Source organism: Bufo gargarizans, chromosome 6 (assembly GCF_014858855.1).
Source record: "Bufo gargarizans isolate SCDJY-AF-19 chromosome 6, ASM1485885v1, whole genome shotgun sequence".
In the NCBI taxonomy this organism is placed as follows: Eukaryota; Metazoa; Chordata; class Amphibia; order Anura; family Bufonidae; genus Bufo; species Bufo gargarizans.
Window position 1 is genome coordinate 316,962,612 of NC_058085.1, and position 24,810 is coordinate 316,987,421.

Sequence of the window (24,810 nt, forward strand, 5' to 3'; positions counted from 1 at the left end):
TCCAAAATACAAGAATGAGCAATTGTGCTGTAGTATAACAATGGCTGGTTAAGGCCAGTATACATGTCTATTCTGCACAAGGTACGGACAAGTCCTGTGGGATCCATGCCTGATTCATTTTAATTCCACATTTTGGCCATGCTAACCCTGCCGTCTGAGGTGCTGGCTGTGCCCCAGCAGCATTGGCGACCTCTTCCTCCTCCTCTGCCTTCACCTTGTGCTTCCACTGTGCCCCCGATGTCAGGTGGGAATGCCACCAGCAGCGCATCTACCAGCATGCGCTTGTACTCGCGCATCTTTCAATCACGCTCCAGTGAGGGAATTGAGGCCAGTATGTTGTCCTTGTAATAGGGATCCAGCAGCGTAGCCACCCAGTAATCAGCACAAGTTAGAATGTGGGCAACTCGGCGGTCGTTGTGGAGACACTGCAGCATGTAATCGCTCATGTGTGCCAGGCTGCCCAGAGGCAACTAAAAGCTGTCCTCTGTGGGAGGTGTATAGTCTGTGTCCTCTGTATCCCTCCAGCCATGCACCAGTGATGGCCATGAGCTGGTCTGGTTGCCACCCTACTGTGAACATGGTTCCTCCTCCTCCATCTCCTCCTCCTCATCCTCCACCACGTCATCCTCCAGAACTGTGCCCTGGCTGGACAATTGTGTACCTAGGGTTTTTTGGGTGCAGGAACCCACCCTCAGAGCCACTTGTGAATGACTGTCTGGAAACCCTACGAAACGAAATGATCTCTCTTCCTTCTCCTCCTCCTCCTGTGCCACATCATCGCCAGCAGTGTTTTTTCAAGGAGGCATAGAAGTGGGATAGTAATGCTAAGAACGGCGTTATCGGCACTGGCCATGTTGGTGGAGTACTCGAAGCAGCGCAACAAGAAACACAGGTCTCGCATGGAGGCCCAGTCATTGGTGGTGAAGTGGTGCTGTTCTGCAGAGCGATTCACCCGTGCGTGCTGCAGCTGAAACTCTACTATCGCCCGCTGCTGCTCGCACAGTCTAGCCAGCATGTGCAAGGTAGAGCTCCACCTTGTGGGCACGTCGAATATGAGGCGGTGAGTGGGAAGGCCGAAGTTACGCTGCAGTGCTGCTAAAAAATACAAAACAGCCTGCGTAACAGACTATAATAAATGTATGGGAGGTGTAGACAAGAGATGAGTGAATCAAAGCTGACAAAGTGGAATTCGTTAAGAATTTCAGGAAAAATTTGATTCGCAACGAATGCGAACTTCCTCGAGCTTTGTGGTAACGAATCGCAAATTTTCCTAAAATGGCGGCTACACGTGTGAGGACTGAGGACATGGGGCATGGAACTCTGGGATTGCGAAATCACCCCGATTGACAGAAGAAGACATCCAGCCCTGTGATGTCACAGCCCTTTAAATACGGCAGCCATTTTAGATGCTGCCATTTTCCAGCGTTCAGAGTACAGGGACAGCTTTTTGTTATTGGACTGCAAGTGTTATGTTGAAAAGCCCTTAGAGGCTTCTATCTTAGTATCTTATTCAGTACTACAAGAAAAATCTATACGCATTTCACTTCTGCAGTTATTTCTGGTGAAAGCGTATAGGGGCATATTTCAGTAACAAAGAAAAATATATACGCACTGCACTGTTGTAGTTATTTCTGGTGAAAGCGTATAGGGGCGTATTTCTGTAAAAAAAGATAAATATATACGCACTGCATTGTTGCAGTTATTTCTGGTGAAAGCGTATAGGGGCGTATTTCCTCCGTATGACAAGAAAAATATATACGCATTTCACTCTATGTTTTTTTCTGGTCAAAGCGTATAGTGGCCTATTTCAGTCCAACAAGAAATATATATTTGTAGGTCACTTCTGCAGTCATTTCTGGTGAAAGCGTATAGGGGCGTATTTCAGTACTACAAGAAAAATATATTCTCACTTCACTGTTGCAGTTATATCTGGTAAAGCCTTTACTGGCGTATTGCAGTAGAAAAAGAAATATACATTCGTCATTCGCTGGTGCACTTACATGTAGAAAAACCTTTATTGACGTATATCATTGGAAAAGGAAATACACATTCGCCATTCATTCCTGCACTTATATCTTGAAAAACCTTTATTGACGCATATCAGTACAAAAATAAAAATATATTCAGCGTTCACTGTTGCAGTTATATGTGGAAAAGCCTTTAGTGGCATATTTCAGTGGAAAAATAAAGATATATTCAGCATTCGGCTCTGCAGTTATATGTGGGAAAGTCCTTTTTGCGGTATGGATCGAATTACGTAGTGGTGAAATTTTGTATTTACGTTTCACAAACTGCACGTTTACGTGACGATGTTCATAAGATCTGTGCACCAATACAGTTGAATACACTATGCACTAACCCTGCACAAAAATGTGAACTAATTCACACCAGCCCGCATCTATCTGCGGTATTGCTTATTGGACACTACGAGGACTTCTCTGCAGCACAGAAACCGCACGAGGACCGCGTCTCGCTCTTCCAGAGTGGACCTACTTCCTCTGCTACGTCCTGTTCACTTCAGATCACTCCACCTCAGGCGCCGTTGTTTTTTTTTTACTGACAGCCTATAACCCTCTGTTGAAAAGCCTTTACGTGGAAAAATGATCATTACGTACCGGTAATGTTGTTTTCCGGAGTCCATGACAGCACCAGGAGAGAGGGATCCACCTCCCAGGACAGGAAACCCACAGGTATAAATCTTCACAGACGCCCCTCCTCCTCAGTGGTTTTTATAGACGAGACAAGGGACATCTTCAGTACATCTGGACCAGCTCCATCTCATGGTTTCGGTCATTATCCGAGTTTAGTATTATAGTTATTTTTTATTTTTTTTCTACTGCACACCCAGTGATGCAAGATCCAACACCAAAAAGAACAGAATGGAAGAGTAAGGTGGAAAGGAAACAGGGGAATTAAAGTGCTGCTGTCATGGACTCTTTGACTCGGAAAACAACATTACCGGTACGTAATGATCATTTATCCCTTCGTCCCATGACAGCACCAGGAGATATCCCAGAGAGTGAAAAATGAGGGGGGCCAACAGTCTGAAGGATTTTGTGTCCAAAGGAAAGATTAGACACTTCTGACAGGTTTAATCTATAGTGTCTATAGAAGGTAGAAGCAGAAGACCACGTTGCTGCTCTGCAAATGTCTTGCATAGAAACCTCTGCCTTTTCTGCCCAGGAAGTTGCTACCGCTCTTATAGAATGGGCCGACCAGCCAGACGGGACATGTTCCTGCATAGAAAGATATGCCAAAGAAATAGTCTGCTTGATCCAACGGGCTAAAGTACTTTTACTAGCTATTTCCCCTTATCCTGGCCTGAAAATAAGACAAACAATGAAGAGGACTTCCCCCAACCTTTTGTAGTCTCTAGGTACCATAGGACACATTCTCTAACATCCAAACAATGGAAATCTGCCTTTTCCTCGTTTCTCGGATTCTCATAGAAGGAAGGAAGAATCATTTCCTGACTTCTATGGAACTCCGATACTACTTTGGGTAAAAATGCTGGGTCTGGCCTCTTGGAAAATCGTATATGGAGGGCTAATGGAAAGAGCCTGAAGCTCACTAATTCTCCTGGCTGATGTAATAGATACCAAAAAAATACATTTTATGGTCAGGAACTTAATTGGCAGAGAGTCTACAGGACTAAAGGGAGGTTTAACCAAGGCCCTTAACACCAGATTAAGATCCCAAGGAGGAGCTTTGAAATTCCCAGCAGGGAGACTCCTAGATAGTGATTTACAAAACTTTATAATCCAAGGATGACACGCCAACCTGTAATCGAATAAAACACTGAGAGCGGCCACCTGGACCTTGATAGTACTTAGTGCTAGGCCCCTCTCCACACCTCTCTGAAGAAAATCCAAGATTGTACTTAACTGAAGAGGGTAGGATGTGCAAGGAGGGACTCCTAGAAACTTAAAAAAGGTAATCCAAGTTCTAGCATAGATATTAGTAGTCACCGGCTTCCTACTTAACAGCATGGTAGCAACCACCGATTCAGAAAGGTCTCTATCTAGTAAAAGGCGCAGTTCAAAAGCCACACCGTCAAATGGAGCCTTTTCACAGGGGGGTGGACAATAGGACCCTGAAAAAGAAGATCTGGGATCTCCGGAAGGACCCAAGGATCTGCTACTGACATCACTCTCAGCCAATAGAACAACGCTCGACGTGGCCAGAAGGGAGCAATCATGATTATTCTGGCTTTGTCTTCCCTGACCTTCTTGAGAACCCTCGGTATCAACTGAAGTGGAGGGAAGGCATATAATAGACCCTGACTCCAAGGCTGAACCAAAGCATCTGGTCGATCCCTAGGAGACAGGGAGTAGAATCTTTTTACCTTCCTGTTCTCCCTGGTGGCAAAGAGATCTACTTGAGGCATCCCCCTTAACTTGACAAAATCAGTGATACAGTCCTAACCTCAGTATCTGAGGAAAGGGATTTAGGGATCATTATTTCAGAAGACTTAAAGGTAGGCAGACAATGGAGGCCCAGTCATTGGTGGTGAAGTGGTTTCACCAGAAATAACTGCAGAAGTGAATGCTTGGGTGTATAGCAAGAGGAATTACCAGTAGAAAGAGGGAGGTGCTCATGCCGCTCTACAGAGCACTAGTGAGACCTCATTTGGAGTATTGTGCTCAGTACTGGAGACCATATCTCCAGAAGGATATTGATACTTTGGAGAGAGTTCAGAGAAGAGCTACTAAACTGGTACATGGATTGCAGGATAAAACTTACCAGGAAAGATTAAAGGACCTTAACATGTATAGCTTGGAAGAAAGACGAGACAGAGGGGATATGATAGAAACTTTTAAATACATAAAGGGAATCAACAAGGTAAAAGAGGAAAGAATATTTAAAAAAAGAAAAACTGCTACAAGAGGACATTGTTTTAAATTAGAGGGGCAAAGGTTTAAAAGTAATATCAGGAAGTATTACTTTACTGAGAGAGTAGTGGATGCATGGAATAGCCTTCCTGCAGAAGTGGCAGCTGCAAATACAGTGGAGGAGTTTAAGCATGCATGGGATAGGCATAAGGCCATCCTTCATATAAGATAGGGCCAGGGGGTATCCATAGTATTTAGTATATTGGGCAGACTAGATGGGCCAAATGGTTCTTATCTGCCGACACATTCTATGTTTCTATGTTGACAATCTTGCTGAAAACAGAAGGGTTCAGAGACCATTCCCTCTGATCCAGAGATCGACGGCTTAGAAAATTAGCCTTCCAATTGTACACACCTCTGATATGAAGGGCCGAGAGGGACAAAGCTGCCCCTTCCACTAGGGAAAAAATCTGAACCGCCAGGGACTGCAGAGACACGGACCGGGTACCACCCTGATGATTCAGATATGCTACGACCTAGGCATTGTCGGATAGAATTCTTACATGTAGAGGGAGTAACTCCTGAAGGGCCAGAAAAACCGCCATAAGCTCTTTTAGATTTGAAGAACTGTCCAACATCCGGCAGTTCCACAATCCTTGAAGCAAGGTCTCTCCCACATGAGCCCCCCACCCTACTGGGCTGGCGTCCGTGATAACTATAAGGGGATCTTTGATCCTCCATGGGACTCCCTGCCCCAGGTTCTCTAGTGACAGCCACCACTTCAGTGTCTGACAAGTCTGTGCTGATATCACTATACTGCTTTCCAGGTCCTCCATTTTTCCTGACCAGTTCCCCAAGATTTCCTCTTGGAGGGCTCTGTAATAGATCTGAGCCCATTGAACTGCAGGTATACAGGGGGTCAGAGTTCCCAGTACTGACATCCCCTTCCTTATGGACACACACGGATTGTTTATCAGGGTGTGAACCACTGACCTTATTTGCTGAATTTTTTCTGAGGTTAGGAAGGATCTCTGAGACACTGAATCCAGTAAGATTCCCAGGAACTGTTGTTTTTCTGGAATCAGTCTTGATTTTCCTCTGTTCAGGATCCAGCCCAGGGTTGTCATGATTTCTACCACCTGCTGGACCTGAAATAAGCATGTCTGGTAAGACAGTGTGACAATCAGAAAGTCGTCCAGGTATGGGACAAACAGGATATCTCTTTCCCTGATATGGGCTGCCATCTCTGAGATTAACTTCATAAAATCCCTTGGCGCCATCGAGATTGTGAAAGGTAATACCTGGAATTGAAAGTGCTTCAGATCCCCCTGGAATCTCAAGGCCACTCTGAGGTACTTCTGGTGCCCTGGAAAAATTGGAAGGTGATAGTAAACTGCCATAAAACAGTCTTTGTAAGGCTACTTTCACACTTGCGTTTAGGTGCGGATCCGTCTGGTATCTGCACAGACGGATCCGCACCTATAATGCAAACGCTTAGATCCGTTCATAACGGATCCGTTTGCATTACCATGAATGTTCATGGTAATGCAAACGGATCAGTTTTGACTTTACATTGAAAGTCAATGGGGGACGGATCTGTTTGAAAATTGAGCCATATAGTGTCAAATTCAAACGGATCCGTCCCTATTGACTTCCATTGTAGGTCTGGACGGATCCGTTTGCCTCCGCACGGCCAGGCGGACACCTGAACGCTGCAAGCTGCGTTCGGGTGTCCGCCTGCTGAGCGGAGGACAAACGGTGCCAGACTGATGCATTCTGAGCGGATCCGCCTCCACTCAGAATGCATTAGGGCAGTACGGATCCGTTTGGGGCCGCTTGTGAGTGCCTTCAAACGGAACTCGCAAGCGGAGCCCCAAACGCAAGTGTGAAAGTAGCCTAAAGATGCTTAGTTACCGTCTTTATAGTCTCCATTTTGAAGCGTTGGTATAACAGGTGCTCATTTAGAGACTTCAAGTTTATGATAGTCCTGTATTCTCCACTTGGTTTTCTTACTAAAAACAGAGTAGAATAGTATCCTGTGCCCCTTTCCTCTTCCGGACACTGAATGATTGCACCTTTTTGAATGAGTTTTGAAACCTCCTTTTCTAAGGCAGTCTGAGTTGAATGATCTACTCGCATAATTTTGAATCGTTGCAGAGGGAACTTTTTGAACTCTATCTTAAATCCCTCTTCTAATGAACGCAGGATCCACGCGCTGTTGGATATTTTGGACCAGGCTGGGAGAAAAGATTGTAATATTCCTCCCACCCTGGCGTCATTGGGAGCTGTCTTTCTTAGGGGGGTCCCTGGATTGATTTTTGAACAGCAGCCCTTTGGACCTGGAAAATTTCTATTTGCTTGACTCCTGTTCCTATCCCTATTTCCTCTGCCTCTCTGGGGAAAAAAGGTCCTGCTTACGAAAGGACGACTGAAAAGAAGAGGGGAACCCCTTCTTTTTATCCCCTGCCTTCTCTAATATGTCATCCAAGGAAGACCCAAACAAATATTTCCCCTGACAAGGGATACCACATAAGCGATTTTTTGAGGCCACATCCCTGACCAATTCTTGAACCAAATAGCCCTACGAGCAGAATTAGCTGTGGATGAAGCCCTAGCGGACAACCTAATTGCATCCGTAGAGGCGTCTGCCCAAAAATCGGCTGCTTTTCCAATAGCCTCGGCCGATTCTAATAATTTATCTCTAGGGGTCTTATCCCGGATCTGCGTCTCCAGCTGTTTTATCCACAATATTTGTGCCCTAGCCGTACATGTGGAAGCTATATTACTGTAGGTTTAAAGGATGCACCTATGGATTCCCATGTTCTCCTTAAAAAGGTGTCAACCTTTCTGTCCATCGGATCCTTAAGATTGCCCAAATCATCAAAGGGTAGGGATGACCTTCGAGACACTTTAGCTATGGGCACATCAATTTTGGGGGACGTATCCCATAGAGAACATTCACCTTCTTCAAGCGGATATTTTCTTTTAATTACTGATGGGATAAAGCTTCTTTTATCCGGATGTTTCCACTCTCTATTCATCATGGCCCCTACATTCTTGTGGATAAAAAAGGCTCTTCATTTCTTAGTCTGCAGGCCCCCAAACATGTTATCCTGAATCGAGTGAACCTCTTTTGCATTCTCGAGATTCATAGTTGCCCTGACTACCTTGATTAATTGATCTACCTCCTGAACAGGAAAAAAGGGCCTACCACTGCATTCCTCCTCTGAAGAGGATGTAACGGACTCCCTTTCACTGCTTTCAAGTTCGTCCTCTGAACTAGATTGGTCAGAATTTCCAATTGAAAAAGATGTGCTATCTTTGGCGCTCTTTCGCCTGCATTCGTTATTTGACATAAGACTTAACTCTTCTCTGATCATTTTCTTCATACATTTGACCATACTAGGGGATTCTTCCGCTATGGTACTCTCAATACACCCTTTACATAGGGACTTAGTGTATGAAGCATCTAGTTTAGCCTTACATATACCACATTCTTTAGGACGTATCTTAGCGGTAGCTTTTCTGGGTTTCTCAGTTACACCCTGGAAATTTAAACAAACACGATCTCTAGAGAAAAAAAGATAAATGTAGATCACTTACATTTCTTCAGGCCCATACTCATTCCTACCATAGGTGCAGGGGTGACTGGGTCCTTAGGGTTCTCTCCAGAACTCTCCATGCTGGAAATATACCTATAGCCCTGGATCTGGAAGACCTCAGCAAAGATCACAGGGGAGACTGGCTGGATGCTGGCTTTATCCTTAGAGCTGCACACGAATGCCAGGCAGAAGCTGTATGCTGCTCTGGACGCTCTGCGCTCCTTCCTTTTCAAAGTTGCTGCCTCTTCGCTAAGCTCCGCCCCTTCCTGCGTCCTGGATCTTCACTTCCTTGTTGTTTCTTCCGCCCTGTGCTCGCTGCCCGCGCCGCAAACGTCCTCGGGATGGCCAATCCTGTTAAGGTACAGAGCGGGGAGGGTTGAAGGGAGGGTAGAGAGGGCTTCCGCACCTGGTATTTCAGCCGTCCGTCTACCTCCATGGTGTGTGGAGCGGGGTCACCCGGCGCACACCTTCTCCAGCCAGCCTGCAATGTCAAAAGGGAGAAACTACTCCCCACCGAAAATAACAAACACCTGTAGGTTGTCCTCCTAGGACAGGAAACCACTGAGGAGGAGGGGCGTCTGTGAAGATTTATACCTGTGGGTTTCCTATCCTGGGAGGTGGATCCCTCTCTCCTGGTGCTGTCATAGGACGAAGGGATAAATAAAAACATACTTGGCATTCACTGTTCCAGTTATATGTGGTAAAGCCTTTAGTGGCGTATATCAGTAGAAAAAGAAAAATATATTTGGCGTTCAGAGGGGCAGTTATATGCGTTAAAATATTTTTTACATTATTTTGATGGATAAAAAAATCTTGTATTCTGCATTAAGCGCTGCACTATTATGAGTTAAAATCTTTTTTAAATTATTTCGGTGGAAATATATATTTTCACCTCCTCCATTAACTTCCTCACCTCTTCATTAGCATTGGACACACTAACTTTACACACACCCCAGCTATATATATATAAGTGGTGTAAGCACCACCTAGGGGCGAATAAAGGTAAATGACACCAATGCTTAATGCATCAGACTAGATCATCCATGGTGCCACACCAACAATTTGACAAAAGAAACCAGTTTCTTCTGGCTACCTGCCTAAGCTACTATTCTGATGCTGTTACCCGCCTGATGCCACACATCTGATGCCAAGTGCTCGTTCTTTCACCCACCATCTTCAGCAAGTACTAGTATTGCCACCCACCTCCATAGTATGTTACCTTGCCACTCTGTAGCCTCCTGATGCTGCCACCACCTCCAGACTCTGTCATTGTGCCACTCTGTGGTCTCCTCATGCTGCTGCCACCTCCAGACCCTGTCATTGGGCCACTCTGTAGTCTCCTCATGCTGCTTTCACCTCACCACTATGTCATAGGTCCACTGTGTGGATTTCTCATGCTGTTCCCACCTTCCCCACTTCATGACTGGTCCACTATTTTGGCATTCGGCTTGGCTGACATTATCATTTATTTGACGCTTCTGATCTTTCATAAGAAAGGAAAAACGAGACGCACAACAGATGCTGTCTGTGTAGCAGCTTTAAGGCCTGTATGGTCCCATCAGTATTGGCTTATGATTTGGTAGCCAAAAGCAGGAGTGGGTAGAAAAAATAGAAGACATGCAAATATTCCATTCACGTGTCATCTCTGTTTTAGATCCACTCCGTTTTTTTTTTTTGCCTTTAGCAATACTGATGGATTATTGAGCAAATGTTGACCGAGTGAAGACGTATGCTCCACAGACAGGATCCGTTTTTTTGGGGTAATTGTTCTGACGGATCAGAGAATGGGAAAAATGAATCAGCGACGTCAACACAAACTTATTGCTGACACTCCACTGCCGAGTTGATACTTGAGTTATCCCTATGCATGTTACTATAAGGCACAGTGTGCTACACCACTATAAAGGCTCTCAGCAGCCAGGAAATAGACATTTTTGTAACGTAATTCGCCGCAAATTTATTCGTATCGAACCAAATTTTTCCCAAAAAAATTCGGCGAACCGCTGAATATAATTTTTGAAAAATTCGCTCATCTCTAGTTGCAGTATGCCAGACCAACAGGGGAAATTATATGTGAGATCACGGTATGAGCATTAGGTGGGATGAGGTAAATACAGTTCTGGTTACTCACGGTTATGTCGTCCCTGGGTAGGCATAAGTGAAGAGGAGAACGGCACAAGAATTTTCTGGGGCACACTCTGGTGTAAGGGACACAGGCCAGATGGTGGTTTGAGGTCCCCTTGATGGTCTGTATTAATGTGCCTATGGCAAGGTCTCTTGTAGTCGTGATGCCAGTACCTTTTGTGGTGGTACAACCATTTACTGTAGTGTTAATTGAGGAACTAAAGACTGAGACGAGGAGGTTGTAATTCAACTTATAACTTTTACTGGTAAAAGATTTATGTGCTTACTGATAGAGGACTTTTATGCTGGTACTTCCTATCCCAGTGCAGGCTAGTGAGGCTGCCGGAGGCTGGTGAATCCTTCACTTTTGAATCCAAAGGTCGTAAGGCACTTGTAGAGATGGCCGTAACCCTTTGGGTGTCTCCTTTAGTATTCTCTGAGTATATGGAGCACTTCTACTCAGGTATAAAGACTCCAGATTGAACTGGACACAACTGGTCTGGAACTAACTGGCTAGAGACTCACTGACTAGGCCTGAGCTGAGCTATATATATGGGAGGTGTTATCTCCCCCTAGTGGTAGGCTTAGTGTAATGCAATCTAAATACACCTGTAAGCAGGAATTATACATAAAGATGCATTGCAGCATAACAACAGGCTACATATGGAATTCGAAACAATAACACAACAACTTTGCAGTACCCACGAGCGTAGTGGGACACTGCATAGTGTAGACCTCTCCAACCAGACGCTTCAACCCTACCTGGTGAAGCGAAAAAACAGGGCCTGATATAAAAAGGTAGCAATCTACCTCATTCAGATTGCTACCTATAATAGTTCTGTTTTATTTAAAAAGGCCCAAGGAACACTCAACTTCCTCGAGTTCCAGGAGAAGGTGGTTGAGAGTATCCTGTTTGAGTCCCCCGCGCCTGGGCAAGCCTTTGAATCTGAGGATGTTCGAAGGATGTTCCTATCATCTGGCTGGCAATGTCATTACGCACTCGCCCTTAGGTGGTGCAGGCATCACATAATATACATAGTGGGGTGTGTCTAGCTTAGAGCAGATTGTTATGTTACATTCAGAGTGAGAGAGGAGAAGCAAGTTCATGAAGGAGAGAAACAGACTTAAATCAAAATGTAACTGTTTTCCTTTCCTCTGGGCCCTGATCAAGCCTGGAGAAGACAACCACAGTAACCAAGCACCAGACAGTGAGTCTAAGTACAAATATGCAGAGAGCCTAGCAAGGGTAACAGCTAAACTTAGCTTATGTACCTCATTATCACAAGTGCCTGAGAGCAACTTTCCAAGTGCCAGGCCCAGGACACAAACGGACAGTTAGTGCTCAGAATTGTCCTTATCCACTACACAAGCCTTCCGGGTCATAGTGGAAAAGCCTATTTAGAAGAGTATCCTGCAAATAATGAAACAGAAGTGTTCACCCTTAAAGGATAGCTCATAGTAACCAGATATATCAGCATAATAGTACCAGAGTGCTATAGAGTGAACTTAGGATTACCATCAGGATCCTTGCCTGTAAAGTGTCTACTTTAAAAAGGACAACTCCTTCTTTGACAAATGTCACTACCTGATAACAGAATTACACACAAACGTATTATTATTTGTGCTATACAGAAAGCTTTCCATTGACGAACTGTAGCAACTGTCCAGAGACTATCGATTTGGAGTAAATGTTCAACTGGTTTATAACAAACTACTCCTCATTCTTACTACTGCTACTCTCAACATTTGCACCTTACGGTGCTGGCATCACGAACCAGGGGCCCAGCTGCCACAAGCACCCTAAACACCAATTACCATCAAGGGCACCTCAACTAACATCTGGCTGATGTTCCCTGCAACAGAGAGTGCCCCAGAAGATTTTGTGCTGTCTTCCTTATCACTGCTCGCCGGTCCAGGGAGCCATCTGCTAACAGTGAGTACAAACAACTACTGCCCCATTGGCCCACCAGGAGCCTCATGTGTTTACCCCTGCGTGTCCTGGTCGCTGCACCTGCCACTGCCAGCAAGACATATCCTCAGAAACGATGCCGGGTGTATAGCAAACATACTGCCCAAGTTGCCCATCACAACCAGGCCTCTGCAATTACACCTGTTTTGAGACATAACATACAGTTGCTAATTATTAATTTTATTTAATACCAAAAAGGGTGGGTGGGGGGCATTTTCAGGGAGTCAATTTATTCTCCTTTTCGGTTTAGTTTGTTTGCTTTCCAGGGAGGGAGGGATCGTTTTGTGACGGGTTGTGGAGCTAATATTTTTTTTCCAGACATTGGAACAAATTTTACCTTTTCTGATTTGTTTTGTTAATTTTCATTTTTTCATTTTTTATGACTATGTTCTGCCACGCAAAGCTGTTAATTCCATTCACATTACTGTATCATGATATTGGCATGATATTTTTTTTATTTGGAGGATCTATAATGATTGAGTTGTTCCTCACCAGTACACTAAAGACTTTAAGAATATTTTTGTGGACCTCTTACACCCCCACAATACGTCTGGAAATCCTGACATTGTTTTGGGAATTAGTGATTAGAGTTGAGCGGACACCTGGATGTTCGGGTTCGAGAAGTTCGGCCGAACTTCCCGGAAATGTTCGGGTTCGGGATCCGAACCCGATCCGAACTTCGTCCCGAACCCGAACCCGAACCCCATTGAAGTCAATGGGGACCCGAACTTTTCGGCACTAAAAAGGCTGTAAAACAGCCCAGGAAAGGGCTAGAGGGCTGCAAAAGGCAGCAACATGTAGGTAAATCCCCTGCAAACAAATGTGGATAGGGAAATGAATAAAAATAAAAATAAAATAAATAAAAATTAACCAATATCAATTGGAGAGAGGTCCCATAGCAGAGAATCTGGCTTCACGTCACCCACCATTGGAACAGTCCATTCTCAGATATTTAGGCCCCATCACCCAGGCAGAGGAGAGAGGTCCCGTAACAGAGAATCTGTCTTCATGTCAGCAGAGAATCAGTCTGCATGTCATAGCAGAGAATCAGGCTTCACGTCAGCCACCACTGCAACAGTCCATTGTCATATATTTAGGCCCAGCACCCAGGCAGAGGAGAGAGGTCCCGTAACAGAGAATCTGTCTTCATGTCAGCAGAGAATCAGTCTGCATGTCATAGCAGAGAATCAGGCTTCACGTCAGCCACCACTGCAACAGTCCATTGTCATATATTTAGGCCCAGCACACAGGCAGAGGAGAGAGGTCCCGTAACAGAGAATCTGGCTTCATGTCAGCAGAGAATTAGTCTGCATGTCATAGCAGAGAATCAGGCTTCACGTCACCCAACATTGGAACAGTCCATTGGCATATATTTAGGCCCCGGCACCCAGACAGAGGAGAGGTTCATTCAACTTTGGGTAGCCTCGCAATATAATGGTAAAATTAAAATAAAAATTGGATTGAATGAGGAAGTGCCCTGGAGGACAATAATATATGGTTAAGGGGAGGTAGTTAATGTTTAATCTGCACAAGGGATGGACAGGTCCTGTGGGATCCATGCCTGGTTCATTTTTATGAACATCAGCTTGTCCACATTGGCTGTAGACAGGCGGCTGCGTTTGTCTGTAATGACGCCCCCTGCCGTGCTGAATACACGTTCAGACAAAACGCTGGCCGCCGGGCAGGCCAGCACCTCCAAGGCATAAAAGGCTAGCTCTGGCCACGTGGACAATTTAGAGACCCAGAAGTTGAATGGGGCCGAACCATCAGTCAGTACGTGGAGGGGTGTGAACACGTACTGTTCCACCATGTTAGTGAAATGTTGCCTCCTGCTAACACGTTGCGTATCAGGTGGTGGTGCAGTTAGCTGTGGCGTGTTGACAAAACTTTTCCACATCTCTGCCATGCTAACCCTGCCCTCAGAGGAGCTGGCCGTGACACAGCTGCCTTGGCGACCTCTTGCTCCTCCTCTGCCTTGGCCTTGGGCTTCCACTTGTTCCCCTGTGACATTTGGGAATGCTCTCAGTAGCGCGTCTACCAACGTGCGCTTGTACTCGCGCATCTTCCTATCACGCTCCAGTGCAGGAAGTAAGGTGGGCACATTGTCTTTGTACCGTGGATCCAGCAGGGTGGCAACCCAGTAGTCCGCACACGTTAAAATGTGGGCAACTCTGCTGTCGTTGCGCAGGCACTGCAGCATGTAGTCGCTCATGTGTGCCAGGCTGCCCAGGGGTAAGGACAAGCTGTCCTCTGTGGGAGGCGTATCGTCATCGTCCTGCCTTTCCCCCCAGCCACGCACCAGTGATGGGCCCGAGCTGCGTTGGGTGCCACCCCGCTGTGACCATGCTTCATCCTCATCCTCCTCCACCTCCTCCTCATCCTCGTCCTCCTCGTCCTCCAGTAGTGGGCCCTGGCTGGCCACATTTTTACCTGGCCTCTGCTGTTGCAAAAAACCTCCCTCTGAGTCACTTCAAAGAGACTGGCCTGAAAGTGCTAAAAATGACCCCTCTTCCTCCTCCTCCTCCTCCTCCTGGGCCACCTCCTCTTCCATAATCGCCCTAAGTGTTTTCTCAAGGAGACATAGAAGTGGTATTGTAACGCTGATAACGGTGTCATCGCCACTGGCCATGTTGGTGGAGTACTCGAAACAGCGCAACAGGGCACACAGGTCTCGCATGGAGGCACAGTCATTGGTGGTGAAGTGGTGCTGTTCCGCAGTGCGACTGACCCGTCCGTGCTGCAGCTGAAACTCCACTATGGCCTGCTGCTGCTCGCACAGTCTGTCCAGCATGTGCAAGGTGGAGTTCCACCTGGTGGGCACGTCGCATATGAGGCGGTGAGCGTGAAGGCCGAAGTTACGCTGTAGCGCAGACAGGCGAGCAGCGGCAGGATGTGAACGCCGGAAGCGCGAACAGATGGCCCGCACTTTATGCAGCAGCTCTGACATGTCGGGGTAGTTGTGAATGAACTTCTGCACCACCAAATTCAGCACATGCGCCAAGCAAGGGATGTGCGTCAAACCGGCTAGTCCCAGAGCTGCAACGAGATTTCGCCCATTATCGCACACCACCAGGCCGGGCTTGAGGCTCACCGGCAGCAACCACTCGTTGGTCTGTTGTTCTATACCATGCCACAACTCCTGTGCGGTGTGGGGCCTGTCCCCCAAACATATGAGTTTCAGAATGGCCTGTTGACGTTTACCCCGGGCTGTGCTGAAGTTGGTGGTGAAGGTGTGTGGCTGACTGGATGAGCAGGTGGAAGAAAAGGAGGAGGAAGCTGAGTAGGAGGAGGTGGCAACAGAAGGCAAAGAATGTTGCCCTGCGATCCTTGGCGGCGGAAGGACGTGCGCCAAACAGCTCTCCGCCTGGGGCCCAGCTGCCACTACATTTACCCAGTGTGCAGTTAGGGAGATATAGCGTCCCAGGCCGTGCTTACTGGTCCACGTATTTGTGGTTAGGTGGACCTTGCTACAGATGGCGTTGCGCAGTGCACACTTGATTTTATTGGATACTTGGTTGTGCAGGGAAGGCACGGCTCTCTTGGAGAAGTAGTGCCGGCTGGGAACAACATACTGTGGGACAGCAAGCGACATGAGCTGTTTGAAGCTGTCTGTGTCCACCAGCCTAAATGACAGCATTTCATAGGCCAGTAGTTTAGAAATGCTGGCATTCAGGGCCAGGGATCGAGGGTGGCTAGGTGGGAATTTACGCTGTCTCTCAAATGTTTGTGAGATGGAGAGCTGAACGCTGCTGTGTGACATGGTTGAGATGCTTGGTGACGGAGGTGGTGGTGTTGGTGGTACATCCTCTGTTTGCTGGGCAGCAGGTGCCAACGTTCCTCCAGAGGCGGAGGAAGAGGCCGAGGCGGCAGCAGCAGAAGAGGTAGCAGGGGGAGCCTGAGTGACTTCCTTGTTTTTAAGGTGTTTACTCCACTGCAGTTCATGCTTTGCATGCAGGTGTCTGGTCATGCAGGTTGTGCTAAGGTTCAGAACGTTAATGCCTCGCTTCAGGCTCTGATGGCACAGCGTGCAAACCACTCGGGTCTTGTCGTCAGCTCATTGTTTGAAGAAGTGCCATGCCAGGGAACTCCTTGAAGCTGCCTTTGGGGTGCTCGGTCCCAGATGGCGGCGGTCAGTAGCAGGCGGAGTCTCTTGGCGGCGGGTGTTCTGCTTTTGCCCACTGCTCCCTCTTTTGCCACGCTGTTGGCTCGGTCTCACCACTGCCTCTTCCTCCGAACTGTGAAAGTCATTGGCACGACCTTCATTCTATGTGGGGTCTAGGACCTCATCGTCCCCTGCATCGTCTTCCACCCAGTCTTCCTCCCTGACCTCCTGTTCAGTCTGCACACTGCAGAAAGACGCAGCAGTTGGCACCTATGTTTCGTCATCATCAGAGACGTGCTGAGGTGGTATTCCCCTGTCCTCATCATCAGGAAACATAAGTGGTTGTGCGTCAGTGCATTCTATCTCTTCCACCGCTGGGGAAAGGCTAGGTGGATGCCCTTGGGAAACCCTGCCAGCGGAGTCTTCAAACAGCATAAGAGACTGCTGCATAACTTGAGGCTCAGACAGTTTCCCTGGTATGCATGGGCGTGATGTGACAGACTGATGGGCTTGGTTTTCAGGCGCCATCTGTGCGCTTTCTGCAGAAGACTGGGTGGGAGATAATGTGAACGTGCTGGATCCACTGTCGGCCACCCAATTGACTAATGCCTGTACCTGCTCAGGCATTACCATCCTTAGAACGGCATTGGGCCCCACCATATATCGCTGTAAATTCTGGCGGCTACTGGGACCTGAGGTAGTTGGTACACTAGGACGTGTGGATGTGGCAGAACGGCCACGTCCTCTCCCAGCACCAGAGGGTCCACTAACACCACCACGACCATGTCCACGTCCGCGTCCCTTACTAGATGTTTTCCTCATTGTTATCGTTCACCACAACAACAAAATTATTATTTGGCCCAATGTATTGAATTCAAATTCAGGCCTTTTTTTTTTACAGACACCTAACACTATCTGGCTATCTATTTAGGTACCGTATTACACTAATACAGGCACAGCAGTAACCACAGATTTAGCTGAATATAAATTTGAGGCCTAGTATTTAGGCGCTGGGTGACAGGTATACGTTTACGGACAGAATTCGACTTGGAAATGCACAGTAGCGTGTGTGTGTGAAGTTATTTAGAATGACCCTATGTGCACCTTGAATCTTATATACCCTTTTAGGGATAGATTTAAAATAGCTCTGATACAGCAGAAACCACTAAATTAGGAAATTGCTAAATTGGGAATTGTATTTTAACCCAGAACAAAAACTGTGCTTTGACGGACACTAAATAACTTGACCAGCCACAGCAGTACAGCAGTAACGACAGATTTAGCTGGATATAAATTTGAGGCCTAGTATTTAGGCGCTGGGTGACAGGTATAGGTTTACTGACAGAATTAGACTTGGAAATGCACAGTAGCGTGTGTGTGGAGTTATTCAGAATGACCCTATGTGCACCTTGAATCTTATATACCCTTTTAGGGATAGATTTAAAATAGCTCTGATACAGCAGAAACCACTAAATTAGGAAATTGCTAAATTGGGAATTGTATTTCAACCCAGAACAAAAACTTTGCTTTGACGGACACTAAATAACTTGACCAGCCACAGAAATAACCACAGATTTAGCTGACTATAAATTTGAGGCCTAGTATTTAGGCGCTGGGTGACAGGTATAGGTTTACTGACAGAATTAGACTTGGAAATGCACAGTAGCGTGTGTGTGGAGTTATTCAGAATGACCCTATGTGCACCTTGAATCTTATATACCCTTTTAGGGATAGATTTAAAATAGCTCTGATACAGCAGAAACCACTAAATTAGGAAATTGCTAAATTGGGAATTGTATTTCAACCCAGAACAAAAACTTTGCTTTGACGGACACTAAATAACTTGACCAGCCACAGAAATAACCACAGATTTAGCTGACTATAAATTTGAGGCCTAGTATTTAGGCGCTGGGTGACAGGTATAGGTTTACTGACAGAATTAGACTTGGAAATGCACAGTAGCGTGTGTGTGAAGTTATTCAGAATGACCCTATGTGCACCTTGAATCTTATATACCCTTTTAGGGATAGATTTAAAATAGCTCTGATACAGCAGAAACCACTAAATTATGAAATTGCTAAATTGGGAATTGTATTTCAACCCAGAACAAAAATTGTGCTTTGACGGACACTAAATAACTTGACCAGCCACAACAGTACAGCAGTAACGACAGATTTAGCTGGATATAAATTTGAGGCCTAGTATTTAGGCGCTGGGTGACAGGTATAGGTTTACTGACAGAATTAGATTGGGATATGGCCAAAAAATAACCACACTATTGATGGTTAAATGCACTTGGTGTGACAGCTTGACCAACCACACTATTGAGGGTTAAATGCACATGGTGACAGGCTCAGCTTGCCCCTGATGTAGTATATGGCCAAAAAATAAACAGACTATTGCTGGTTAAATGCACTTGGTGTGACAGCTTCACCCTGATGTAGGATTTAGCCAAAAAACAACCACACCATTGAGAATTAAATGCACTTGGTGACAGGCTCAGCTTGCCCCTGATGTAGTATATGGCCAAAAAATAACCAGACTATTGCTGGTTAAATGCACTTGGTGTGACAGTTTCACCCTGATGTAGGATTTAGCCAAAAAACAACCACACCATTGAGGGTTAAATGCACTTGGTGGCAGCTTGTGCTGGCACACCACAAGACACAAAATGGCCGCCGATCACCCCAGAAAAAAGTGACTGAAAAACGCTCTGGGCAGCCTAAAAACAGTGAGCAATTCAATAGCAGCAGTTCAATCATCCACAGCTGCATATCGATCACTGAATCCTTTGGAGGAGTTAATCACTGCCTAATCTCGCCCTAACGTGGCAGCTGCTACCTCTCCCTATGCTGATCAGAGCAGAGTGACCGGCGGCGCTATGTGACTCCAGCTTAAATAGAGGCTGGGTCACATGGTGCTCTGGCCAATCACAGCCATGCCAATAGTAGGCATGGCTGTGACGGCCTCTTGGGGCAAGTAGTATGACGCTTGTTGATTGGCTGCTTTGCAGCCTTTCAAAAAGCGCCAAGAAATCGACGAACACCGAACCCGAACCCGGACTTTTACGAAAATGTCCGGGTTCGGGTCCGTGTCACGGACACCCCAAAATTCGGTTCGGGTTCGCTCATCCCTATTAGTGATCTATTACTGTTCCTACAGACGGTTCTGAATACTGTCCTTTTATATATTCTGTAGGTGACTGGTCGATTGTGTGCATAGAGGTTTCTACCTTGCCGGGCACCGCGTCACTTAACATGTTCGTCTCCCATATAGAGATTGATGGGGCTAAAGAGATGTTGTGCGACCATTCACTGTCCGTCCTTGAATGCCAGCTTGTCATTCTAACCCTATCGGTGTTCTTGTATCTTGTGAACAAACTGGAATTTGCAAGATAGTTGGAGACATTTTGCTCTGTTTTCTTGGACTCGTTGCCTTTCACTACAGTTTATTATTTATTTTATTTTTAGAAATCTGCCTCCCTTATAAGTGCACAGCTTCACTTCTCATCTGTACGCGCCACAAAGATAAGAATGTGGCAGATTTCTAAGACAGTAACAGGGTTATCTATCTAAAAATATTTTTTCTCCAATTTCCTATGAAAATTTTATTAACAATTTGAATAAAACCATATTTACTCATTATTTCATCCTATACTAATTTTGCACTGAGAATGCTTACTACATCACTAGATGCATGCTTTAAGGGATCTAGTTTTTAAAATGGGGTCATTGTTAAGGGTTTTCTATCATTTTGCAGCTCAACGCCATTACATGTGTGCAATGGGGCCTGAAGCATTTTCAGTTTATTATCTGAAAGGCCCCAGGTGCTCCTTTATGTTTGGGCCCTGCTGTGTGTCAAGACATAAGATTAGGGCCACAATGGGGGCATTTCTGAAGACAGGAGAAATGGGTGATACATTTTTGGGTGTACTTCATTTTCATGTGCTTTGTAGAAAAAAAAAGCAGTCGTTAAATTGACTCTTTTGTGTAAAAAATTAAAAATATTTTTTATCGCCTGCTTAGCATAAATTTCTACAAAAACTAGGGGGTCTAAAAGCTTACTAAACCCCTAGGTGAATACCTTAGGAGGTCTAGCTTTCAAAAGGGGGTAATTTATAGATTATTTTTGTTAAAGGGAATATAAATTATTGATATTTTGGGTAATCTCAATAATTAATATTAATAAATAGGCATGAGTAATAAATTGATGATTCCTCCTATTTATACTTTAAAAGGAAACTAACTCTATGTTAGCTAATTAACTAGCTAACTAGCCACCTCTGTTGCCCTTACTCTACACTGAACTACAAGTGACTTACTGCTATACTACAGCAGCAACTATAAAAGACTATACACTGTCTTATTAATAATAAAGTATATTTATTAAAACAATTACAAGCTATACAGTCTACTTATTGCTATAATTATATATATTTATATCTAAGGACATATAAATACACACAGTAATACCGTATATATTAAACACGCTACAACACAGCAATCACCTAACTACACTACACAATACACCATTCCTATTCCACCCCACAAAGTAGCTATACATTACACTTACACATACCAGCAACCCACCCAACCAATCTACACACTGTCCCTATGGGCAGAAGGGGTTCACAACTGTAACTGGAAAAGCTCACTAAAACAAATCACGTTTGTTGTAGATACTGTAGATTTTTATCCATCCTGGTAACCTAGTCTAGCATATAGAAAATAAAATAAAGCCAGGATCCAGAAAGTAGGATGATAACATTAAACTGTTAAGCTGCCTTAATTTTGATTTAACGTACAGCCTATTAATTGCTTTGTTATACATCAATTTTTTTCCTTGCAGCTAAAAGGTCATTACCATTCCGTAAAAGCTATTTGTCACTTTCTCGTCAAGGGAAGGCAAAGAGATTGAATTTTTTTGGGTCAAAAGCACCTGTGCAAGACACTCATGAGGAACATCTTTCATATTTCCATAAAAATTCTACAAGTACTTTCACTAACATAAGCCCATTAGTCGTGAATGATGACTCTACAGATACATTGTCTTACAATGACACCTCAACAATATCTACACCATCTCCAGAATGCGATCAGCAGGACAGCATTTTACAACAGCAGGATAAGATATTTTACTTGCTTAAAGAGCATCCAAAGGCCTCATGCACATGACAGTATTTTTTCACTGTCCGCAAAACGGGGTTCCGTTGGTCCGTGACAGTTTTTTCGTCCGTGGGTCTTCCTTGATTTTTGGAGGATCCACGGACATGAAAAAAAGGTCGTTTTGGTGTCCGCCTGGCCGTGCGGAGCCAAACGGATCCGTCCTGAATTACAATGCAAGTCAATGGGGACGGATCCGTTTGACGTTGACACAATATGGTGCAATTGCAAACGGATCCGTCCCTATTGAATTTCAATGTAAAGTCTGGAGTCCCTTTTATACCATCGGATCGGAGTTTTCTCCAATCCGATGGTATATTTTAACTTGAAGCGTCCCCATCACCATGGGAACGCCTCTATGTTAGAATATACTGTCGGATATGAGTTTTCACGATGTAACTCATATCCGACAGTACTCATATCCGACAGTATATTCTAACACGGAGGCGTTCCCATGGTGATGGGGACGCTTCTAGTTAGAATATACTATAAACTGTGTACATGACTGCCCCCTGATGCCTGGCAGCACCAGATCTCTTACAGGGGGCCGTGATCAGCACAATTAACCCCTCAGGTGCCGCTCCTGAAGGGGTTAATTGTGCATATCATAGCCCCCTGTAAGAGATCAGGGCTGCCAGGCAGCAGGGGGCAGACCCCCTCCTTCCCCAGTTTGAATATCATTGGTGGCCAGTGCGGCCCCCTCCCTCCCTCTATTGTAATAATAGCATTGGTGGCACAGTGTGCGGCCCCCCTCCCTCCCTCTATTGCATTAACATTGGTGGCAGTGTGCGCCCCCCTGGCCCCCCCTTTCTCCATCTATTGTTTAATACATTGGTGGCAGTGTGCCCCCCCTTCCTCCCTCTATTGTTTTATCATATTGGTGGCAGTATGCGGCCTCCCCTCTTCCCCCCGACACCCCCCCCCCCCGATCATTGGTGGCAGCAGAGTTCCGATCGGAGTCCCAGTTTAATCGCTGGGGCTCCGATCGGTAACCATGGCAACCAGGACGCTACTGCAGTCCTGGTTGCCATGGTTACTTAGCAATAGTAGAAGCATCATACTTAGGGCTCTTTCACACCTGCGTTCTTTTCTTCCGGCATAGAGTTCCGTCGTCGGGGCTCTATGCCGGAAGAATCCTGATCAGTTTTATCCTAATGCATTCTGAATGGAGTGAAATCTGTTCAGGATGCATCAGGATGTCTTCAGTTCCGGAACGGAACGTTTTTTGGCCGGAGAAAATACTGCAGCCATGGTAAAGTGTAGCAGGGAGCGGGGGAGCAGCATACTTACCGTCCGTGCAGCTTCCGGGGCGCTCCAGAGTGACGTCAGGGCCCCCCAAGCTCATGGATCACGTGATCGCATGGCACGTCATCCATGCGCATGGGGCGCTCTGATGTCATTCTGGAGCGCCCCCCGCTCCCCGCTCCTACTATGGCAACCAGGACTTTAATAGCGTCCTGGCTGTCATAGTAACACTAAAAAGCATTTTGAAGACGGATCCGTCTTCAAATGCTTTCAGTACACTTGCATTTTTCCGGATCCGGCGTGTAATTCCGGCAAGTGGAGTACACGCCGGATCCGGACTACGCAAGTGTGAAAGAGCCCTTACCTGCTGGCTGCTGCGATGTCTTTGTCCGGCCGGGAGCTCCTCCTACTGGTAAGTGACAGCAATGCGCCGCACAGACCTGTCACTTACCAGTAGGAGGAGCTCCCGGCCGGACACAGACATCGCACCAGCCAGCAGGTAAGTATGATGCTTCTACTATTGCTAAGTAACCATGGCAACCAGGACTGCAGTAGCGTCCTGGTTGCCATGGTTACCGATCGGAGCCCCAGCGATTAAACTGGGACTCCGATCGGAACTCCGCTGCCACCAATGATCGGGGGGGAGGGGGGGGAGGGGGGGAGAGGGGAGGCCGCACAGTGCCACCAATGTATTAAAACAATAGAGGTAGGAAGGGGGGGGCGCACACTGCCACCAATGTATTAAAACAATAGAGGGAGGAAGGGGGGGGCGCACACTGCCACCAATGTTAATGCAATAGAGGGAGGGAGGGGGGCCGCACACTGTGCCACCAATGCTATTATTACAATAGAGGGAGGGAGGGGGGGCCGGGGGGGTGGGGGCCGCACTGGCCACCAATGAAATTTAAACTGGGGAGGGAGGGGGGTCTGCCCCCTGCTGCCTGGCAGCCCCGGATCTCTTACAGGGGGCTATGATACGCACAATTAACCCCTTCAGGTGCAGCACCTGAGGGGTTAATTGTACGGATCACAGCCCCCTGTAAGAGATCCGGGGCTGCCAGGCAGTAGGGGGCAGTCATGTACACAGTTCGTTGTATATTCTAACTAGAAGCGTCCCCATCACCATGGGAACGCCTCTGTGTTAGAATATACTGTCGGATCTGAGTTTTCACAAAGTGAAAACTTAGCTCTGAAAAAGCTTTTATACAGACGGATCTTCGGATCCATCTCTACGGATCACGGACACGGATGCCAATCTTGTGCATCCGTGTTCTTTCACGGACCCATTGACTTGAATGGGTCCGTGAACCGTTGTCCGTCAAAAAAATCGGACAGGTCATATTTTTTGGACGGACAGGATACACGGATCACGGTCTCGGCTGCAAAACGGTGCATTTTCCGATTTTTCCACGGACCCATTGAAAGTCAATGGGTCCGCGAAAAAAAACGGAAAACGGCACAACGGCCACGGATGCACACAATGGTCATGTGCATGAGGCCTTATAGTGAGGATGATTCTGATGACGACAATCCTAGCTTTGAAGACTGTGAAGATAATGTGTCCAAAGAAACATTTTACCAAGAACTGAACTCCGAACTGTTTAATATATTTTTTTTGTAAAAACCCGTAGAGGACCCTGATGTCCATGACTAAAGGACCAGCGCAGTACATGTACGACGCTGTGATAGGGTGCAGGAGCTGCTCCCGCCCGATCCGCAGCAGGGGTCCGGCAGTCACTCACTGGTAGCCAGACCCCTACTGCATGCGCCAAAA